General features: G+C 40.2%; 1 protein-coding gene across 3 annotated transcripts in view; it reads left to right on the forward strand.

Moving 5' to 3' along the window:
• agmo (alkylglycerol monooxygenase) overlaps positions 1–24,126 on the forward strand; it is a 367,646-nt gene that overhangs the window by 84,113 nt on the left and 259,407 nt on the right. The gene's annotated exons all lie outside the window — the stretch shown is intronic.

Raw genomic sequence — 24,126 nt, forward strand, 5'->3', positions numbered from 1 at the left:
TATTGAATTGACTATGTTTATATATAAGATTTTAAATAAAATGTTTTTAAAATCTGTATGTGCATTTGCAATGTTTCATGAACATTATGTTATATTGATGTTACATGTTTTGTGATAACAATCAATACCAACCAATGGTTGGGATAGTTTGTTGCTACTATCTGTGACTAGGTTTAGGTGTGTATTTGGTTTACAAAAGTCTCTGGCACTGAACCTGGCTCTGTGGCTCAGAAGGGAAGGGGGGAGAATAGAAAAGCACTTGTGGTAGGGGACTCAATAGTTAGACGGATTGACAGGAGATTTTTGTGGTCAGGAACTGGACTCCTGGAAGGTATGCTGCCTCCCCGGTGCCAGGGTCCGGGATGTCACCGATTGGGTTTACAGGATTCTGAAGGGGGAGGGTGAGCAGCTAGAAATCGTGGTACATATTGGCACCAATGATATAGCCAGGAAAAGGATTGAGGATCTGAAAAGTGGCTACAGAGAGTTAGGTTGGAAGGTGAAGAGCAGGACGAGTAAAGTAGTGACCTCGGGTTTGCTACCGGTGCCACAAGATAGTGAGGTGAGGAACAGTCAGTGAATGCAGCTTAACACGTGGCTGCAAGGCTGGTGCAGGAGGTAGGGCTTCAGATACCTAGACCATTGGGATACCTTCTTGGGAAGGTGGGACCTGTACATGAAGGACGGGTTGCACCTGAACTGGAGGGGCACAAATGTCCTGGGTGGGAGATTTGCTTGTGTGGTTCAGGAGGGTTTAAATTAGTTGGCAGCGGGGTGGAAATCAGAGCCACATATCTGAGAGGTGGTCAGTTGCAGATGGGGCAGTGACAGGATGTAGTAAATCTACCGGGAAGGTTTCTCACGTGATGAAACAAAAGGATCAGTTAAAGTGTGTCTGCTTTAACGCAAGGAGTGTCAGAAATAAGAGTGAAGAACTTAGAGCAGTATTTGGGGCTATGATGTTGTGGCCATAACGGAGAACGCAGGAATGGTTGCTTGATGTTCCAGGGTTTAGAACATTTAAAAAGAACAGGGAGGGTGGAAAAAAATGAGGGCGTGTAGCATTGCTAATCAGAGAGTGCGTCACAGCCACAGAAACGAAGGTTGTTGAGGAAGGTTTGTCTACTGTGTCAGCATGGGTGGAAGTTAGGAACAGCAAGGGAACAGCCACCGCATTGGGAGTTTTCTACAGACCACCTAATAGCAGTAGAGAGATATAAGAGCTCAAAGGCGGGCAGATTCTGGAAAAATGCAGATGTAACAGGGTTGTTGTTACGGGTGATTTCAATTTCCCAATATCGACTGGAACCTCCGTAATGCAAATGTTTTGGATGGAGCTGTTTTTGTCAGGTGTGTTCAGGATGGTTTCCTTACTCAGTATGTAGACAGACCGATGAGGGGAGAGGCCATTGTGGATTTGGTGCTCAGCCATGAGCCAGGACAGGTGTCAGATCTCGTGGTGGGAGAACACTTTGGTGAAAGTGATCACAACTGCCTCACATTTACCATAGCCTTGGGGAGGGAAAGGAGCAGTTACCGAGGGAAGATATTTAATTGGGGAAAAGGAAATTATGACACTATCAGACTGGGAAGTACAGACTGTGAGCAATTGTTCCCCAGAAAGGGCACAGCAGACATGTGGAGACTATTTTAGGAGCAGTTGTTGTGAGTGATGCACGAATTTGTTCTTTTGAGACAGGTAAGAAGGGGTAAGATTAAGGAACCTTGGATGACGAGAACAGAGGAGCTTCTCGTCAAAAGGAAGAAGGCAGCTTATGTAAGGTGGAGGAAGCAAGGATTTTGCACAGCTTTAGAGGATTATAGGCTTGCTAGAAAGGAGCTCAGAAATGGTCTGAGGAGAGCCAGGAGGGGGCACGAAAAAGGCTTGGCAAGAACAATTAGGGAGAACCCAAAGGCATTTTACTCATATGTAAGGAATAAGAGAATGATCAGGGAGAAGGTAGGACTGGTCAGGGATAGTGTAAGGAACTTGTGCGTGGAGTCTGCGCAGATAGGGGAAGCCCTAAATGATTTTTTTTGCTTTGGTTTTCACTAATGAAAGGGACCTTGTTGTGAATGAGAACTTTGAGGAGCTGACCAGGCTTGACCAGATCAAGGTTGATTAAGTTGATATGCTGGAAGGTTTGGCAAACATTAAGATTGATTAGTCCCCAGGGCCAGACCAGATTTATCCTAGGCTGCTCCGGGAAGTGAGAAAGGGGGTTGCTAAGCCGCTGGCGAAGATCTTTGCCTGCTCAGTTTCCACAGGAGTCGTACCGGAGGATTGGAAGGAGGTGAATGTTGTTTCTCTTTTTTCAAGAAGGGTAATAGAGAAATCCCTGGCAATTACAGACCAGTCAGTCCTATGTTTGTGGTCAGCAAAGTTTTAGAAAGAATTGTGAGGGATAGGATTTATGACTATTTGGAAAAGCATAGCGTGATTAAAGGCAGTAAGCGTGGCTTTGTGAGGGGCAGGTCATGCCTCACAAATCTTATTGAGGCTTTTGAGGAGGTGATAAGACAGGTCGATGAAGGTCGAGCAGTGGATGTGGTGTATATGAGTTTCAGCAAGGCATTTGATAGGGTTCCCCATGGTAGGCTCATTCATAAAGTCAGGAAGAATGGGATACCGGGAGATTTGGCTATCTGGATTCAGAATTGGTTGGCTGACAGAAGACAGAGAGTGATTGTAGATGGAAAGTATTCTGGCTGGAGGTCAGTGTTGAGTGGGGTCCTGCAGGGCTCTTTTCTTGGGCTCTTTATAGTTTTTTTATAAATGACTTGGATGAGGAAGTTGAGGGATGGGTTAGTAAATTTGCAGACAACACAAAGGTTGGAGGTGCCGTTGATAGTATCGAGGGCTATTGCGGGCTGCAGCGTGACATAGAAAGGACGCAGAGCTGGGCTGAGAAATGGCAAATTGAGTTCAACCTGGATAAAAGCGAAGTGATGCATTTTGGAAAGTCGGACTTGAATGCTGAATATAGGATTAAAAACAGGATTCTTGGCAGTGTGGAGGAACAGAGGAATCTTGGTGTTCAAGTACATAGATCCCTCAAAGTTGCCACTGAAGTGGATATGGTTGTTAAGAAAGCATATGGTGTTTTGGCTTTCATTAACAGAGGGATTGAATTCAAGATCTGTAAGGTTTTGCTACAGCTCTACAAGTCCCTGGTGAGGCCACACTTGGAATATTATGTCCAGTTCTGGTCTCTCTATTATAGGAAAGATGCAGAGGCTTTGGAGAGGGTGCAAAGAAGGTTTACCGGGATGATGCCTGTACTGGAGAGCTTGCCTTATGGAGAAAGGTTGATAAGATTGGACTTTTCTCTCTGGAGAGAAGGAGGAAGAGAGATGACTTGATTGAGGTATACAAGATAATGAGAGTAATGGATAGTGTCAATAGCCAGAGACTTTTCCCCAGGCCAGGATTGACTAGCACAAGGGGGTCATAGTTTTAAGGTATTAGGAGAAAGGTACAGAGGGGACATCAGAGTTAGATTCTTTATGCAGAGAGTTGTGAATGCATGGAATGCATTGCCAGCAGTGGTGTTGGAAGCAGAGACATTAGGGACATTTAAGCGACTGCTGGACATGCACATGGATAGCAGTGAATTGAGGGGTGAGTAGGCTAAGTTATTTTATTTTACATTAGGATTTACGCTCGGTACAACATCGTGGGCCAAAGGGCGTGTTCTGTGCTGTACTTTTCAATGTTCTGTGTTCTAAAGGTAGAAGAATCACACTAGTGAGTCTTACCAAGAAGGTAGTCTTGTGTTTAACAAGCTATAGTTTATTGTGTGATACAGTCATGTACAAATTATGTTAGTAAGCTAGATATTGGTACGAATACTATTGGGGTCTATGCAGGTTTCCATCTGATTGCATTGCAAGATGTTTTAGGTATGCCTTTGAATGTTTATTACTTTGGATTAGATGATGTACAGTTAATTGAAAGGCCATACTTCTATTTGAACTGGTGTTTTTTTCTTTGTTATATTTTACATGGCTTCCCACTGAAAACACACCTGACAATGACATGTAAACTCCAGCTCCATGGTTTGCATAACGTCATCCAACCATGCTGGATCTTGGGTGTGTGGTAGGAGGCTTCTTTAGCAGGAACAACTATATAAGCAAAAACAGGAATTACTGGAGAAATTCAGGTCTGACAGAATCTGTGGCAAGAACATAGTTAATGTTTTGAGTTCTGTGACTTCCTTCAGAACTGAGCAACTATACAACGTCATAAATTAAAACACAGAACTGCAGATGTTGAAGATCTGAAAGAAAAACAGAAACTGCTGGAGAAACCCAGCCGGTCTGGCAGCATCTATGGAGAGAAAGCAGATTTAACATTTCAAGTCCTGTGGGGACGTACACAATAAATATGTGTTTTTCAGAAAAGAATTATTATGAACAGTGTAGCAGGTGTAAGAATGTTTCGAATAAATCTTCTTTTATGTTTGTAATATGTAAAGTTCTGTACTTCTGTTTTGACATGAATTAATTTACTTGCCTCGTTGCATTTAAGAATACACAAATAGCTATTATGTATTTTCATGAAAGCACAGCATGGTATTTCTTGTTCCCACATGTTTTCGTTAATTCTGAGATTTACTTTCCGAAAAAGTGGGTAGGGTAGGACAGGCAGATGGTTTGTTGAGTCATTGCCTTAGCCATGGACAAAACTAGTTTGAGAGCCGTTAGTTTAAGGAAGTGAAACTAACCACAGCCTTCAACTTAGTCATTTTCAGCCTCTTCATCAATGACTTTCCCTCCAACAAAAGGTCAAAAGTGGGAATGATTAATGATGATTGCACAGCATTCAGTTCTATTCGCAACTTTTCTGTTAATGATGCATGTAAGAAGACCTGGAAAACATCCAAACTTTGACAAATAAATCACAAATGTTCAGCCATGACATCTCCGTCAAGTGAGAGTCTAATCACCTCTTGAATTACAAGTTATGGTGGAGGAGTAGGAATAATAACAGTTCTAACCACATCATTGTGAGAGATACCTGACTTCTTTAATGGTCGTTTCACTTAAACCAAAAGGATTGCTATACATTTTGTTGTGATACACTTCATTAGAAAAGCAGTGACCCTTTAAAATAATAGCTCGAGCATTGAGTATTAATACTACCCATACCTACTCTGTTATACTTTGCAGAATTGGTATACGAAAAATTACGGATTGATCAGGTCAATTTGTCTGTCTCCTCACATAAGGTGATGAAATATTACTCACTGTCTTCTTAAATGTTTATGTAATACAGTAAATCATGTGTTGATAATTCTCGAGGATGCTTTAAACTCCTCCTGCCAAAATGAAATTTGATGTGCATCCATAAAATTTTGGACAAAGCTACGTTAAGTCTGGAGTCCTGGCAAATAATTAGCTTTTTTATTGTCCAAAGAAAATCTGAATGGTTGGCAAGAATGTAAAACTTTCTAAGCCAAACTTCGAACAGTGGATCAAATATGTACAGCACCTAGCTTAGCATAATGTGTTTTAAAATGATGTGCATGGCATGCAGAATAACTATCCAGCTCTAGTGTCTGGGTATTTATTTCACTTGCTGTTCGTGGGAACTTGCAGTGTACAAATTGGCTGCTATGTTTGCCTACATAATAAGCATGGGTGCAAGTCTGAATAATTCACTGTCTGTAAAGTCTTTTTGGGGAATTTGAACCATATTGGTTTAATTTTGCCATGCATAAGGGCAGTCGGTTCATCTCAAATATACTTTAGTTCCTTTATACATAAAGGTATTGACTACCATGTTCATAAATTCTCAATATGTTGCAGTGGAAAACATTAAGCTTAAATATGTTAAAATGTCTGAACATGCCAAACTTTTAGTTTTTCCATTAAATAGTTAAAATGGTTTTAATGACAGATAATTCTGGATGGAATAAACTATACGTTAATTTTATAATCAAAAAAATCAATTTCACGTGTGCATAGAATTTTCAGTGAAATAGGCATTGAATTCTTCATTAGGGAATATTATCTATATGATAAAATTCAAATCTGTAAGTTAGTGCAGCAGGTTTGTGAAAGGGACTCCTCAGAAAATGTGCTGTTCACACAATCTCGAGGTTACTTTTTGTGCCTGTTGGTCCCAGATTGTGTTTTCAGTTGTTCCACTCTCCCTTCATTGTTTGGAAAATGAGGATTATTTTAGAAAACTGACCAAACATCTGAAAGAACCAAATTCTAAGCATGTTCTACTTTTTAAACTGTTTTAAATATATGTAAATTCTAATTATGTATTGCAAATAAATGGAGTGGCTATTTTACAAGCTTTTGAGTTACTTACCTATTGATTTGTTTTGCTGCTATTCCTGATGGTTTATGAGATTGATCAGAACTTTTGCACAGTGTTGTAATTTATTGAATCGCCTCCTCCCACCTTGCCTCCTGTAAAAATACTAACCCTTATTCCCAATTCCTCCACCTCCACCTCATCCTTTCCCAGGAGGACTACTTCCACCACAGATCACACCAGATGGCCTCCTTCTTTAAAGACCACAATTGCCCCTCCCATCTGGTTGATGGTCCCCTCCAGCACATCTCATCCAAGTCCCGCACCTCTGCCCTCGAACCCCACCTCTCCATCCGCAACAAGGACAGAACCCCCTGGTCCTCACCTTCCACCTCACCAACCTCTGCATACATTGCATCATCCGCTGACATTTCTGCCACCTACAAACAGACCCGACCATCAGAGATACATTTCCATCCCCACCCCTACTCACTGTCCGTAAAGACCATTCCCTCTGCAACTACCTGGTTGGGTCCACGCCCCCTAACAACCCACCCTCCGCTCCTGGCACCTTCCCCTATCACCGCAGGAATTGCAAACCTGCGTCCACACCTCCCCCTCACCTCCGTCCAAGGCCCCAAAGAAGCCTTCCACATCCGTCAAAGATTCCTCTGCATTTCCTCACATGTCATTGACTGTATCCGTTGCTCCCATTGTGGTTCCCTCTACTTTGGGGAGACTGGACGCCTACTCGCAGAGCGCTTCAGGAACATCTCCGGGACACCGGCACCAATCAACTCCACCGCCCCGTGGTTGAACATTTCAACTCACCGTCCCATTCTGCCAAGGGCATGCAGGTCCTGGGCCTCCTCCATCGCCACTCCCTCACCACCCAGCACCTGGAGGAAGAACACCTCATCTACTGTCTCGGGACCCTTCAACCCAATGACATCAATGTAGACTTGACCAGTTTACCCATTTCCCCTCCCCCCACCTTACCCCAGTTCCAACCTTCCAGCTCAGCACCAACCTTATGACCTGTTCCATCTGCCAATCTTCCTTCCCACCTATCTGCTCCCCCCTCCTTTCCAATCTATCACCTTCACCCCCACTCCATCACCTATTGCATTCTCAGCCATCTTCCCCCCAGCCCCACCCCCCTCCCATTTATCTCTCCACCCCCGAGGCTCTCAGCCTCATTCCTGATGAAGGGCTTTTGCCCGAAATGTTGATTTTCCTGCTCCTCAGATGCTGCCTGATCTGCTGTGCTTTTACAGCACCACTCTAATCTTGACTCTGATCTTCAACATCCGCAGTCCTCACTTTCGCCTTTAAAATACAATGCGGTGATGGTGGCTTGAGAATCTTTAGAAAGAGAGTCTGTGGGTCTCAGAGTGTTGGAAGAGAAGTTCTTGAGTACAGAGGTGGTGAGATGATATATCAACTGACAGAATTTGGAAAAGCAAACAACTACTTCAAAAAAAGCTGACCCAGGCTCAAAAACATGAACAACTTAAAAAAAAAACAAATAGCTGAGGCCACAAATTTATGATGGTTGGGTATGGTAAATTCATTTTTTTATTGCATTGCATTTCTGTATTTTTAGTGATGTTTTGGGATCAATTCTATAATTCAATTATTTTCTCTGTAAAACCAGACATACATTAGCCTTTAACTTATCATGAAAATTCTTAGTGACACAGAAATGCAGTGCAATATGACTTTCTTCCAACTTATGCTGCAGTCTGTCTTTGTACTTGAATTTTCTTTTTATTTATATAACACACAGTTGGGTATTTTTGTCCTAGTTTGCTGAGAAACCTTGACAAAATCTTGGTCTGGCGGTGCAAAATGTCTTTTTTAGGGGAGCTTTGGGATATGTTCATTCTTTGCCAAAAATAAAGTAAAATCATGGGTAGGGAGCTCATGAATCTCTTCATATTAAGATTAGGAGATTTATGCTGCTTCTGCATCTCCCTGTTCTACATATGGATGAAGCCAAATCTCATTGTAATTCTCCCCTGTTCTGGATCTGAACCCATGTTTTTTTAATGTAACTCTTTTGTCTCCTCTGTGCTCTGTCTGACTTCATCTTATCCGAGAGGATCCTATGATTTTTTTTAAAACTTCTGATTCTTCAACATGTATTGCATTTAATTGTCAGCAGAAGGGTGGGCACTAAGTCAGGATACACTTGAGTACCTACCAATTGGCAGTGTGATTTTGGGGTGCTTGTTTGTAACTGCATGCATAAATAAATGTTTGTGCAAGTGATTCCAGTTATATCTTTCACCAACTGGATTTCTGAAGCACACCATGGGAATGGAAGATGATTACTTGAAGGTGAAGTTTGGGAGTTAAGGAAAAACAATTTTTAGACAGAACACTACAATTCTAACACCCATAATGGGAAATGACACAAGCCAAAGTGTTGGAATATGATTACTGTCTGATTCTCTCTCACTCTGAATCATATGACCAATGGAAGAATGAAGTAGATATGTGGCCATGAGTTTCATCCCTGTTGAATAAAGTATGGCCTTAGCATTGTCACTTTTGACTAGAAATAAACTCAGAAGTAAAAAATTATTTGGAGGTGCATGCACATTAGTTGGATTGTAATGAAGGTTTGAGGCTTTCATTTGAGTTCTTCAGTGAAAATTACAAGAAAATAGATCAGGTAAAAGCTTTTAATGTAGGTAAGCATTATTAGATTTCAGGAATAGATGGTTATTCCTTTGAAGACTATGGTGTGGACTTGAACAGATTGTGCAAAGAACTAAAGAAATTAAATTTGTGAATCTCCAGTTCAATATTATATTAGTGTTAACTGGTGTTTAGAGAGAGGGAAACCTTTTTTTTAAGATCAGATGTCTGCTATCTTAAAATCTCTTGAGGAAACAATCATTTTCTCGGTGGAGCAAATGAGGCATTCTGTCATGACACAGAATAAAAACTCAATGATTACAAGATTGCAAAATGATCCAGATACTGCATATAGGCATCAATGGAAGGGGTTAAAGATGAGCCAAATGGAGATGAAAGGGGTCTTTGGATTTGGCTGTTTTGGAAGAAGATAGAATTGGAGCAGCAACAATACACAACAAAATGCCTGAGGAGTCATAAGTAGGTGCTTCAGGTATGAACTGGCATCAAGCTGAGATGAATTAGTCAAAACAGTGATACATAACAAAGAGAATTCTGATGAAGTGTATGAAGATAATGATGTATCTGAATGAGTGGTACAAGCCATAAGGAGTTCTAATCCTTCAATAAATGTGTTGGTTGCAGACTTATCTAACTTTGAAATGCTGGATAGCATTTTCACTTTGACAATATGTGGAACAGACTGGTTGAAATACTAACTTGATTCACTCCGTAGTGAGGACTGATGCCAGGTTAAGAAATGTAAAAGTATTAGTTGCTTTGTCTTGTCATCACCAAGTTTATTGAAGTAATTGAGTAGCTGTAATTTCTTATAAAATAATTGGGCAAAACTATTTCTTATGTTCTGATCACTTTTAATGAGGTATTTGTGCTGTTATGTAATCCTTTTCTAAAAGAAGCCATAGTTGAAATTTGAAATGGTATGCAAAGCAATTATTTTTGGAAGTCATTAAATTGTGATTTTTACAGACAGGATATTATTTTATATTGAGATGATAATGGTCAAATATGGATTATCAATTTTCAACTTTTATCATCTGATTTTAGTATCTGAAAACTTCACAGATTAAAATGTTCTTTGAAAAGGTGAAGCATGGATCTAAGATGGTTGCAATCACCTCACCACAGATTAGTTACGAGTAGAATAAACAAAATTATCTGAAATTAAATTAACATTTTATCTAAAGGTATTGAAACCAAGCATCAAGAAGCTTACAGATTCTGTTTAATTTGCTCTAATATGATAGTTTGCATATATTGGATGTTAAAGGTTGCCTACAGCTCTCCACTTTGGAAAGATGATAAACCCACACTCAAGAATACATAAAGGAACCTTACTTCAAATTCTACTTCATTTGCTGCTCACAATGTGGTCTCCTTTACATTGGTGAAACCAAATACAGTCTGGGTAACTGCATTTTGGAGCACTTCCACTCTATCTGTAGGAATGAGCGTACCCTCTCTGTTGCTTTCCATTTTAATAAACCATGTTGCTGTCATGCTCATTTTGTCCTGGCTTGCTGCAATTTCCAATGAAGTACAATGCGAGCCCAAGGAACAACATTATTTTAGGCTTCAGCACTTCACAGCCTTGAGATTTCAACATTGAATTCCAGAACTTCAGAAACTGACCAAATTACACTTTCCTTACATTTTGCCCACCTCCCCATCCCGTTAACAGCCTTATCTTATTTGTGTCTTGTTTACTTTGATGTTGGCAGTGAGAACCCATTCTCTCCATTTCACAAAATCTCTTTCACCATGATTAACAATCCCGTTGTCTCTTTCACTGGGCCTCTCCTCCAGCTTCCCTTTGCCCTTCCACCTTCTCTATCAAAAATACATAAAGGACACATTTTCCAACACCTTTTCAGTTCTGAAGAAGCACTAAACTGGACTTGAAACATTAATTTATTTTCTCTCTCGCGCAGATGCTGCCAGACTTGCTGAGATTTTCCAGCGCACTATATTTGTTTCAGATTTCAGCGTCTATTTGATGTGTAACAGATTTACAAAAATAATGGCAAATTAGTTGATAAAATATGACAATAATGAAACAATGAGGTTCTCAATATTGAGGAAAGAAAGGTTCAATTTCCATCTAAGGTTTCAACAGCAAAATGGAAATCTTGCTAGTGAGCAGCAAGATTGGCACACATCATCAAGTAACTTTATATGTAGTTTGCTACTTTCCCAGGCAGTGTAGAGAAACTAGGTGGTGACAATATTCAACATGAATATCCTGATGGATGTCTGGCTGCTCCAACCTGCCAGCCTTTTCTCTGGACTATCCAAACATCTCTGGGTGTGCTTCATGGGCAGCAACCCACCTGCTTCCTCCACTGAGGAAACTGGCAGCAGCAAAGGACTGGACACATCAAATCATCAGGACAAACTTAGGGCTCATATTTAATACAATACTGCACTTTGGAGCTCACAGACATCTCAAATTGATATGCTTCTGCCATGCTACTTTCAATTCAAGGACATGCACCTGAATCATGCATTGTAATAGGGTTCTTTGAATCATAGAGTGATAGATTTATACAGCACAGAAACTGACCCTTAGTTCCAACTCGTGTATGCCAACCACATCTCCTACATTTGGCCCATATCCCTCCAAACCCTTTCTATTCATATACCCATCCAGATGCCTTTTAAATATTGTAATTGTACCAGCCTCCACCACTTCCTCTGGCAGCTTATTCCATATACGTGCCATCCTCTGCGTGAAAATGTTGCCCCTTAGGCCTCTTTTATATCTTTCCCTTCTCACCCTAAACCTATGCCCTCTAGTTCTGGACTTCTCCCACTCCAGGGAAAAGACTTTGTCAATTTATCCTATCCATGCCCCTCATACTTTTGTAAACTTCCATAAGGTCACACGTCAGCTCCCGACACTCCAGCGAAAACAGCCTCAGCCTGTTCAGCCTCTCCCTATAGCTCAAATCCCCCAACCCTGGCAACATCCTTGTAAATCATTCCTGAACTCTTTTGAGTTTAATAGCATCTTTCCTGCAGCAGGGAGACCAGAATTGAATGTATTATTCCAAAAGTGGTCTAACCTGTAACAGCTGCAACGTGATATTTGGATTCCTGAACTGAATACTCTGATGAATAACTTTTTTTTTAGTGGTCATTCACTTTGCACTTGAATACTTACAGCATATATGCCTTGCCTTTCAATGCAGGTAGATAGGGAGGTCGCAGTGAACAGTCCAAGGGGTCTTTGGGCATTCAGGGGCTTACTCTTCCGTCAATCAGGAAAGATGACGAGGCGTCTTTGGTGAGTGAGAAGGAAGCACAGAAGTCAGGAAAAGTTAGTTTCTTGGAATGGGGTGAATGAGATCAAATGAGGGAAGATACTACATGTAATATTGAGATTGACAGACCTTGAGTCTTCATAGGTGGAATGGCACAGTTATGGTGAGTGAGAGGTGACACAGAGACAGTGCTGTGACATTTAGCCTTGCAGCAGGCAGAAGATCATTAACCTTCTTGCTCCTCCAGACTTTGAACATCTGACTGACCTGGGTGACTACTTCAGAGCAGGCTGTCAGTGTTTGAAGTGGTGCACTGTCGGGATTTAAATATGGCACTCGTGGTACTGAGAGGAATTTTCCTGAAATTGGCACTTTGCCATTTTTTTGGTGAAAATCAGCCCTCCATGTTACTGAAAGTGTGATACAGCTGCATCTTAAAAAAAAAAAATTCACATATTTGTTGTGACCAAGCAAGAGGATTAAAAGGTGGTGATCCAGTTCCCCCCTCCTTCTAGTTGTAATAATAACCTTAACAAAACCTAATGTTTCTGATCAGAGCAATAATGATATCAGGTGATTCAAGAATCTGAGAGAATAAAGCAAATGGTTTAAAATTACTTAAGCGATTTGCTCACCCTACTTTATCCTTCGTTTAAAATACTTCTAAAAGTTGTGGTTACTGAACAGTGTGCCAGGAAAGGAAGTATATTAATAAGTGCCAAATCTGCATATTATATCAGAACAGGGAGCTATATCCTACAGTAAGCTTTTTATGGATGTGAATTTAACATGTGAATATAATTTTAGTTGCCATGGGATGGAGAGAGAAATATTTTCATTCTACATTTTGTAGACCTGTGCTCATTTCTCAGTTGCTTACGAAGGACATATCATTGGATCAGACTGGATTTCAGAAACCACTGAAGTTTTCCTTTGATAAAGGAGGTGGAATTTGCTGAATGTCCTTACAGCAGTGAACTCTGTAAAAGGAATCCTGTGGTGATCGATGAAATTGTTGCATAAAGATTTAGCTGATCAGTTGAACTGCAAGTTGGTCATGCAAAGAACTGATTCCATATGGTTATAGAATATTGTCCCTATCAATGAGTTGATGGGAAAAATCCCAAATTGCCTTCTGTTTCCATATTTGGACCTCTTGGGACAGAAGGTTCTGAAATTAGTTCAATTTTTAACTGCACATTTAAATGCTTTACATGGAGGGCAATGAGTTGGCATAAAACCTGACTCAGAGAAAATTAGAACAGCGATGAAGCATCGTACAAGACCATCTGAAGTGGAATTTACTTGAGATGTGGTGTATTATAAAAGAGAATGTCAGGGAATGGAAAAGGTCCGGTATGTTTTAGTGGTAAAATGATGATATTCATCAACTGTGACAGTCAAATTCTCGAGGTTCATTTGTCATAACTAATCAAAACTAATCCTGAACCTTTGAGGAGTTGGTAGAACTGATGAGGCACTCATGACCTCCAGTTCTCATGTGTTTCATAATGAAGGCCTTGAGGAATAGAAGTAGTACATCAAAGTCTGGTTATTGGTAATGTGAGTGCTGTTAACATGTATGACAAAGTCTTCACACCTAAAGACCAACTTTCCAGAATGGATAATTGTTACACTGATATTTGAGTCAGGGAAAAGTGAATAAAGGAATGTTACAATTATGGGATGTGCAGAAAAAGCAAGTTTAGATATTGGTTGAATATTCAGAATGAAGACGTCATGTTAAAGGAATGGTGGAATGGAGTGAAAGATTGGAGAGTAAGACAAGATAGTGTATGTTCTGACAATGTGACTTTCAAATCAGAAGGCGATCATGTAACAGAGGAATCTCTCTGATACTACAAATTAGAGTTTTCATAGATAGATCAGTATATGTAGAAACTATTACTTGAAAAGCTTAGACAATAAATTAAAGGTTACAGAATAGTGACTGGAAGTAGAAGTCCATACAATCATGAAGTATAGGTGACTGCTAATAAACTGGGAAAACAATGAGGAGTAGAGGAAAATCAGAAGGAATGCGATGGACAGAATTTAGGATTTATTCTGATATATCAGAAATGAGCCAACCTTTTGTTACAGTGCACTTTGTACTGAAAATGTCTTCGCTGATCCATTTATAAGACTAAAACTAGGCTGGTTGTTCGAGGGTTTCAAGAGTTTTTTTTTGAAAAGGTTAAGCCATTCAGTGCACACTTTTCTTTTAGGGACAGCAGCAAGTTAGATTTCCCCCAGTAAATTCCAACCCTGTAGTTTTGCTTCTGCATCTGTTGCCTCTGTGGACCGTTACAGAAACAATTCACTCTTAAAACTGACACTGCACAGAAATTGGCATTTTTGTTGATGGAACTACAGCCCCATGATTGTGACAAAAACACCCAGAAAGATTTAAGATTGGAGAGGCTGAAGTGATGTCTGTGTCACCTGATCACTCTTTGCAGCAACCTTCTCTCCCTCCAGTCAAGCCCTAATCCATAATGTAACAAAGGCTTCATTGAGACTTCATAATCTAAAGTTAGGGTTCTTTAAGGTGGCTCTTCTGATGTCTAAGCATTATTTTTCTCAGTTATTGGTTCAGCTTTGAATAGGAGTAACTAGACTCAAAATGTTAACTTTCCTTTTCTCTGGCCACAGCTGATGCAAGGCCGACAAAGATTCTGCAATATTTTGTGTTTTCATTCTGAAAGATTTTAAGTTGTTCCAGATTTAGAATATTTAATATCTAAACCAAGATGCTTAAAACCTCACAAGTCTAAATCTCAACTTTAAAGTTTTTTCACATTTAATTAATAACATTTCTTACGTTTAATATTAGTTTAATAAATTAATTCCATTAGAATAAATCAACAAACTTCACGGATATATCTTGCAAATTTCCATTGAGTCATTGAAGGCAAATCTTTCTCCACAATTGCTATCCTGCTAAGTTTCTTCTGGTTGTATTTCAGATCTATGGTATCTGGCTAATCAAGCTAGGTTCTCAGGGAATTATGATCTTAAAACTAAAGAAGAGACAGAAAAGTTGTGAAACTTAGTCACTTGTTTGAATTGGTTAGGCTTTCAAACTTGATCAGATATTGGTTCTGATGTGTTGTCTGATTTTGTTTCAGATCCTCAGATCTGTAGTTATTTGTGTTATAAAGATATTGAATTGGATTGAATTGAATTGAATGATCTGGCTTTATTCTGCTGTCAACATACTTCCCAACTTTCATCCCACGTTTGGAAAGCTGAAATTTTGCTAAGCATTCAATGCAATGCCCTCACTCAACTCATTCCACTAGATTCCACCCCCAAACTTAATTTTTTATGTAAAGAGAGAAATCTATTAATTACATATTAATTTTGTTACCACCTACATAAACTTAACTGGGGATTCACATGGGCATGCTATAAAAAGGCATTGGCTGAAACTGAGATGGTTGGGTTTGTAGGTACTTGCAATATGTAACAATGTAATGAATACTTGTGTAAACATTGACTCAGTTATATCCATTTGCCAACCAGCTTTCTGAAACATAATGTTGACTATTTAGTTTCCTTTTCTTACCCAATGTTAACAAAGCTTGCAAATTACTTCCTTTTCTTATATGCTGTCCTTTTTTCTTTCAAAATTGCCGTCATCAATCTTCCACCAACAAATGCACCCAGGATCCCTCTGTCTACCTATTATCTTCAATTCTGAAAAAGAAGACTCTTAGAGTCATGTACAACACAGAAACAGACCCTTCGGTCCAACTCAATGCCAACCAGATATCCCAACCCAATCGAGTCCCACCTGCCAGCACCTGGCCCATATCCTTCCAAACAATTCCTATTCATATATCCATCCAGATGTCTTTTAAATGTCATAATTTTACTAGCCTCCACCACATCCTCTGGCAGCTCATTCCATACACGTACCACCCTCTGAGTGAAAAAGTTGCCTCTTAGGTCTCTTTTATATCGTTCCTCTCTCACCCTAAACCTATGCCCTCTAGTTCTGGACTCCCACACCCCCAGGAAAAGACTTTGTCTATTTACCCTATCCATGCCCCTCATGATTTTATAAACCTTTATAAGGTCACCCCACACCCCTTAGTTTTCCAGGGAAAACAGCCCCAGCCTATTCAACCTCTCCCGATAGCTCAAATCTTCCAACCCTGACAACATCCTTGTAAATCTTTTCTGAACCCTTTCACATTTCACAACATCTTTCCGATAGGAAGGAGACCAGAATTGCACGCAATATTCCAGCAGTGGTCTAACCAATGTCCTGTACAGCCACAACATGACCTCCCAACTCCTGTACTCAATACTCTGACCAATAAAGGAAAGCATACCAAACGCCTTTCTCGCTATCCACCTGTGACTCCACTTTCAAGGAGCTATGAACCTGCACTCCAAAGTCTTTTTGTTCAGCAACATTCCCTAGGACCTTACCATTAAGTGTATAAGTCCTGCTAAGATTGCTTTCCCAAAATATAGCACCTCACATTTATCTGAATTAAACTCCATCTGCCACTTCTCAGCCCATTTGCCCATCTGATCAAGATTCTGTTGTAATCTAAGGTAGTCTTCTTCGTTGTCCGCTACACCTCCAATTTTGGTGTCATCAGCAAACTTACTAATTATACCTCTTATGCTCACATCTGTAGATTACAAGAAGCAAAAATGGCCCTTAGTAGGGTGATATGCTCTTCTTGTTGGATGTGAGGGTTTAGGGAGAGTTTACCGGTTACTGAGGATTATATGTGCAATAAATGCTGTTGGTTGCAAATCCTAACAGATCAAATGGATCCGTTGGAGAGGCAGTTAGAGGCAATGAGGAATTTACAAGAGCAATGGGGATGTGATGGATGGCAGTTATAGGAAGGGAGGAAGTCTCAGATATAGTCACATAGATGGGTTAACTCCAGGAAAGGTAGAAGAGGTAGGCAGGTAGTGCAGGAGTCTTCTGTGGCTATCCCCATTTCAAACAAGACTCTTGTTAACATTGTTTCTCCTTCCACAGAGGCTGTTGAGTAATTGAGTTTCTCCAGCACTTTGTGGTTTTACTACAGATATCCAGAATTCATTGTGCTTTACTTTTATTATACCAGCATCAATCTTCCTTTTTCTGACATCAAGTGTGCCTATTTCTCTTGCCATTTTGGGTTAAATTCTCTTAAATCCTACTTCAGCAGAGAAAAAAAACATTCAAAATAACTTTCTAACTTTGATGAACAATTTTAGTCTGCTTACATTTCTGTAAAAGCATCTTGGGAGTATTTCACATTTAAGGAATTATATGAGTACTTTGTAATGACAGGACCAAGATGGCGGCGGAATAGGATGCTCCAGCCGGAGCTCCTCCACTCTGTCTCTTTATTTCTCATTTCCTTCTCTTCTTTCTTCCCTTTTCTATTTCTTATCTCTTGGGGTTTCTTCACCTCTCCCATGGCAGTGTCTCAGCCTGGTCTCATAGTGGGTCTCAGCAACTTGTGGTGGTATGTCAGCCCAGTCTCTTGGCAGCTCAAAGCCTGGTCTCTAGGTGGGTCTCATCCTGGTCTCTTGGTGGGTCTTAACCTGGTCTCTTCGCATCTCTCGGCGAGCCTTGGCCTGGTCTTTCGGCGGATCTCAGCCTTGTCTCTCGGCAGTCAGTCGGCCTGGTCTGTTGGCACTTTGTGACATTATCTTGGCCTGGTCTCATGGCAGGTCTTGATGGGTCTTGGCCCAGTTTCTTGGTGGCTCATGGGGTTATCTCGACTCAGCGTGCATGTGTCCTGCCTGGGCATGTTCCCAAGGCACCGGGCACCGTGGGAAGTGTAAGGGGTGAGAGAGCTAGTATCTGTGACCGCAGCATCGAGAACAGGCAGCCGAGGTCTTCTGGAGAGTGAGATAAGCAGAGAACTCATAAAAGTCTGTTGAACTTCTAACATGTTCCTTTATTTTTCTAGTTTAAAGGAAGAAAGACTTTAATGTTAACTATTATTTTAATTTCTTTTTTTTTACTTATTCTATGAAGTAATGCTTAAATTTTTAAACTCTGTTTCTCTTATTACTTTGAAATTAAGTTTTTTATACCGAGGCATCTTGGTACCTAAGATCAAGCCATGTATGGTGACATTATACATTTTTCACTGTACTTCTGTACGTGAGTACATATGATGATAAAATCTAAATCTAATGAGATTCTGCTGTTTATATGTTACACTTTGCAGAAGTCACATTGACACGACTTGCTAAAAGTTCTCTTTACCACCTCCGATCAAAAATTAATTATAATTTTAGTCAATTTAAGCTTTGAAAAATTTCTCCCCTATTTTAAAAGCTTTCCAAGAATTGATGATCCTGGAAACAACAGAAACAGAGAGGGAAACATTTAGCAAATTGTTCAACAACTATGTAAAGCACAGCTGCACGAGTGACTCAGGTGCAGACTTTTCCTCAGACCTGGAGAAATTGCAAATAAACAGTCTATGTAAGGAGTTAAAAAACAAAGGGGAAGATAAGCTGACTGCCACTTAGTGAACGGTTTAAATGGACACCATTATCAGGAACTGACTTGTCACTGACATGCACCATGGTGAAGTATAATAAGTCAATGAAACATGTTTGAGACCCAGAGAATGTGGGAAATATTTAGGTGGCATATGGAACGTAGAACTGGAGTTGCCTTAAAAGTGACAAATCAGAAAGGGCTCTGGCAGATTAGGAGTTAGACAGAAGGTAAAAGCAAGTTGATACTAAAGTGTGGGCATGCTGCTAGCAAGGTGTGAGTCTTGTTATCCAACACATCAACCTGTTCTTCACCCCCATGTCCAACGTGTTGACACTCTTATGTCATTTCACTAGCATTTTTTGCTTAAGTGATATGTAATAGCCACAAGATAAAGCAATTTAAACTTATTTTTAAGCCAAGAACTTTGTGAACTGCCTAGCAGAAATACGATGGTCTTCAACTTCAACATAATGCCCTGCTGCAATTACTTAAATTTACTTCAAATTCATCTTAAATGAATTTAAAGCCAGTCATTTAATCTGACGTTTTGTGTGTGAGATCTCAACCTAGCAGCCAATTGAAGCATGTCAGGTATGTCCTGCTCTGCTGCTGTCATTAGTTAATTGAAGGCAGACAACTGGAGCCACAGGACAGTGAGGAAGTGTTTATCTTGTGATCTTCAGCCCCGCTCTGCGGGGAATGTTCTTCCTTCGCCTTTCACACAAATACACATGCCACAGTTGAGGGCCCTATGGTCCCGTTCCAGTCACTAACTGATTATTCGTGATTGATTGTGCTGATTCAAGGCAGATTTTGGCTTTGATCTAAAGTCTAAAAATGTTGAATACATTTTCAACAAACTGTACATGTGGCTCCTGCCTTTTTTGTTATGGGAAAGTTATATAGGGGTATTCAAGAGTGCTACCTCATCCATATAGGGGGTTTATCACTTCTCTATTAAAATGAACCAGTACGCCATCTCCTGGTCTGATAGCCTTTTGCTCCTCTAGTCCACATGGTGATATTTTGCACCATGGGCTGCAATAAATGGCAGCCCAGTGATTAGATGGTGGGGTCCCAGCCTCTGGACTAGAAACTTTGGATTCATGTCCCACCTCAGGACTTGATGGCCATGGAAGATCTAATAGATCATGGCCAGGCAGTCTATTATCCATCACTAAATCCTTCCAATATTCCTACGGATGACGATAAGAGAGGGAATGTTTCCTGTTTGGCCAGAACCATGGGAATGAAAAATTGCTAAAGGATCACATGTGCTGTTTCTTGCCATAAGCGAGCAATCATTCCTGTTCCAAGGGTCTGCTACAGACTGACTATGAAGGCTGACCTTCACTGCTCCTGGCTTAGGGCAGCATTTCACATTGATAGGCTGTTAAGTTTGGCAGGACCAAAATTCTTTGGTCATTTTCATTTACCAGCTGCCAGCTCATCCAGGGCCTGTGTATTTGAGTTTTTGTTAATGGCTTTGCTTGGAAAGATCAATGTTACTTCAGTTCCACAACAGCAGTGCAGTGCCTAGATTATTCTGGGCTTCTTTTCCCAATTGTGCCCCTGGTGGAAAGGCTCAGCTTCTTTTGAGTCATGTTGGGAGAGTGTACCTGAAATAGGATTGGCTGTTGAGCAATGCGACATTGATTTGTTCCATATAAAATATATCCGACTTACTTTTATCTGTGATACAGAAAATCTGAGAGAGTAGCAATTTTCAGCCAATGAAAACTGTTTTCATTTTAAGGGCAAAAAGTAAAGTCGGTTGGGTCAGACCTCAGCTGAAATAACTGAGGCTTTTGGACCAAGTGAAGGAAATGATGAAAGATGATTAAAATCCAGATGCACACTTGGCATTCTTTGACAGATATTCTTGAGGGTTTAAGCATCATGATTTTGTCCTCTGAGAGGAAGTATTAGGATTTAGCGCATTAATTTTCATTTGCTAACCCTAAAATATAAAATGCTTCTTTCTTATTCTTGGGAACAAAAGCTTTTGTCGTCTTATATAAGACTTGGCACCTTTCGTGCAATTAGATAGGATTATGGGAAACAGGTTTGCTGAAACTTCAAGGAAATATTTTCCAGAGGTCTTGCTTTGTCTTAACATTTGCGTCAGCACGCAATTCACTAGGAACCCTCTTTTCTTCCTATCATTTCAAAGCTGAATGAAAGCCATCTATTCATGGTAGTCTCTTGATATTTTCATGGAAAACTTAGCACGTAATTCCACATGAACACAGGTCCTGAAATCTGAGTCCATCTGGGACTGTTACTTGCTGTCCACTGCATACTTTCACTGTTGGGGGTGGCAGTGGGGGAGGTGGTGTTACATCCAGGGGTTTGGACTTCTGCCACAGTGAATGATTGAAGAAATAGAGCTGACTTCTTGAAAGCTGCTATCATGAAAGCTGAACAGAGGACACTCCTAAATCACTCTCCAGCTAACAGCTGCTCGACCCAGTGGCTGTATCAGATGACAGAAGCTGATAGATGGCAAAGATTATAGCGATAGAGTCAAGCAGGGCTGAAGGCAAATTGCATCAAGTCCGTAAATCTCAGTGCTTTGCAGCTTGGAAAAAGAAAAGTCCCTTCTGTAAATGGTGAAAAATTTGTTTTGTGTGGAAATAGATAGATGTTATTGTTTTGAGAAGATGTCTGTAATGATAAAACAGTCTTAACCCTACTGGCAAGCACTTAATAACTTCTGTTTTCTTTGTCTGAAATTTTGAAAACCCACAGATTGGAGCATGTACAAAACAATCAAAGAGTTCAGGAAGTGAAGTCACTACTGTACATGTGAGAATTATATCTGGGACTCTAAAATAACACAGCAATTGCCAAGTTTGTAGCTCAACGTTAGAGTTCAACCTGTTTGTGTCTTTGTGCTAATATAATAACTTATGTAATATCTGACCAACCCAATATTGTAGACATTCTGTGACTGAAATTTACCATGTTTAATGATATTTGAAACAGGATGAAAACAGGAATAAGTGTGTTTATTGCAGGGATTTTCATGATTAAGCAGGTGTTAAAAGCCCAAAATGAATACACTTTCATGCCTATTGGTATGATACTGTGTATAGTTCTTTAATTTTTCTTGATGCTTGGTAACTTGGCCAAATTGTGCTGCAGTTATTGGTCTGACTTGCAAAAGGAAAGACAAATTTCCTGAGGTCCTATTCCCTAAATCCAATGGATATTTCTCAACTTTCTGGTTATCAGTTGGTCTTTGTAGAATATTCTATTGTGACTCTGGAAATACCCTGGATGTGTATTAAGTCCATTTGCTCTGTGTTTTTAGTCTGTTTTTTTTTGCATGTACCACTGTTTATTGGCTCTTGGTACCAAAAGGAGGAAATGATTTCTCACTGGTATCCAGGAACCACTCTCCTTGTTGCAAAGTGCCTGGTCTCTCTAGCCAGACGTTCCCAGGATTTTATAGCTGAGATCGGTAAAATTGTATGTTGTATATAAAGGTAGAAAACTATGCGTTGAAATGTCATGTCACTGTACTAATGTAAAGAAAGACAGTTTGTTGCCAAATATATTTATAGTGACAGCTTAATAATTCTATTGTCAAATGTCGGTCAAGCGTGTGGTGCTGGAAAAGTACAGCTGGTCAGGCGACAGCCAAGGAGCAGGAGAATCGACGTTTCAGGCATAAGCCCTTCATCAGGAATCATGTTGTCAATTGTTGCAATTCCAAGCCTCAGAAAAAATCTTCTTAGTCCAGTTTTCAGTTTACATTTAAAATGAAATGAAAGGATTTCTCTGCACAGAAACCTATTTAGCCCATTGTCTGTGTCAGTTCTCAAACAGCTATCCATTCCATGCAGTGTGTTTGCTCTTCCCTGTATCCTTTCAACTCAAAAAAAACATTTCCTCCATTTTTCAACACTATTAGAGATTTTGCTTGCACCATTGTGTTATGAAGATGTGGGTGTACCTTTAAGAGAGTTAAAAACAGCAGAATTACCGGACACAGTACCAAGTGGGCAAAAGTGAGGACTGCAGATACTGGAAACCAGAGTTTAGATCAGAGTGGTGCTGGAAAAGCACAGCAGGTCAGGCAGCATCCGAGGAGCAGGAAAATCGATGTTTCGGGCCAAAGCCCTTCATCAGGAACAGCCCTACTCCTGATGAAGGGCTTTAGCCCGAAACGTCGATTTTCCTGTTCCTCGGCTGCTGCCTGACCTGCTGTGCTTTTCCAGCACCACTCTGATCTAAAAACAGTACCAAGTGTTCTCAATAAGGCAACAATGTAACACTGGGTCAAACAACTTTATTAGTTTGTTGCCTAGAGACAAAAACAAAGTGAATTTGGTCAATCAGTTTAAATTATACCCTGAAAAAATACCAATTTCCAGTCAAGTTTGAATTGAGTATATTGACAACCTTAAAAGCCAATGACACAATCCAATGCTCTGGGTATAAGACCAGGGGAAAATTGAACCATTGAGAGCAGAACTGCCAAGCCCTAGCATGTAACAGGCTGCTTGGAAAAATGAAATCTCTCTTAAAAGTACCTTTTCGATCAGTAACCTGTGACACAGAAATTCCTAACAAGGAGAAAAGAAGACACAGGAAGATCCGAAGACAAGGACTTACAGCTGCCTGGGTTTGAGATAGGAAGTGTTGTTTTGTAAATCTTAATTGGGAGTTTTATCGGACTAGTATTATAGAAGGGAAAGTAAAAGATAGGTTAGAGAAAGAAATTGTAAATAGTGGTTAGTTAGTTATTCGCTGTTATACTTCAAGAAATAAAGTTGTTAATTTTTACTTTACATTGTTCTTGGCCACTGGAATTTTTACAGATTACTGCATGGGATAAATCTTTTCTGTGTTGCTGGTTTGAAATTAAGCAGGAGAGTTTACCTTGTGTTGTAACAATTGTTTCTGTTGCTTTTCGACTTTGTGACAAAACAGAAGCAGACATTACCTATTTCCTTGTCAAAACTTCATCACTTTGACCACTTAACATACCTGCTCGCTATGTTGAACTGGTCTCTCCTTATATAAGCTTTCTGAATTTCACAAACCTACTTGACCTTGTTACCAAACTACCTGTTGCAGATGTATCTGTCCATGCCAGTATTAGCAGTATTACCACAGAGCAGTCCTTATGGAGACACGGTCCCATCTTCATATGGAGGTTTTGCTCCACTATGTGGCATGGCACTACAACCATGCTAAATGGAATTGAATTTGCAAGCAACTCATGACTGGGCTCCTGAGGTATGTGAACTATTAGCAGCAACAGAAATGAGTTCAACTGCAGGATGAAACTCTGTGCCCTGTCATATCCCCCAACTCCACCATTGTTAAGCCTGGGAACCAACACTGGTTCAATGAAGAGTACTGGACAGCATACCAGAGACAGTACCAAACATAATGCAAAATGAGGGAACATACTAATGAAGCTA

Source organism: Chiloscyllium plagiosum, unplaced genomic scaffold (assembly GCF_037043375.1).
Source record: "Chiloscyllium plagiosum isolate Xiang-an unplaced genomic scaffold, Cpla_swu_hap1 HiC_scaffold_5, whole genome shotgun sequence".
In the NCBI taxonomy this organism is placed as follows: domain Eukaryota; kingdom Metazoa; phylum Chordata; class Chondrichthyes; order Orectolobiformes; family Hemiscylliidae; genus Chiloscyllium; species Chiloscyllium plagiosum.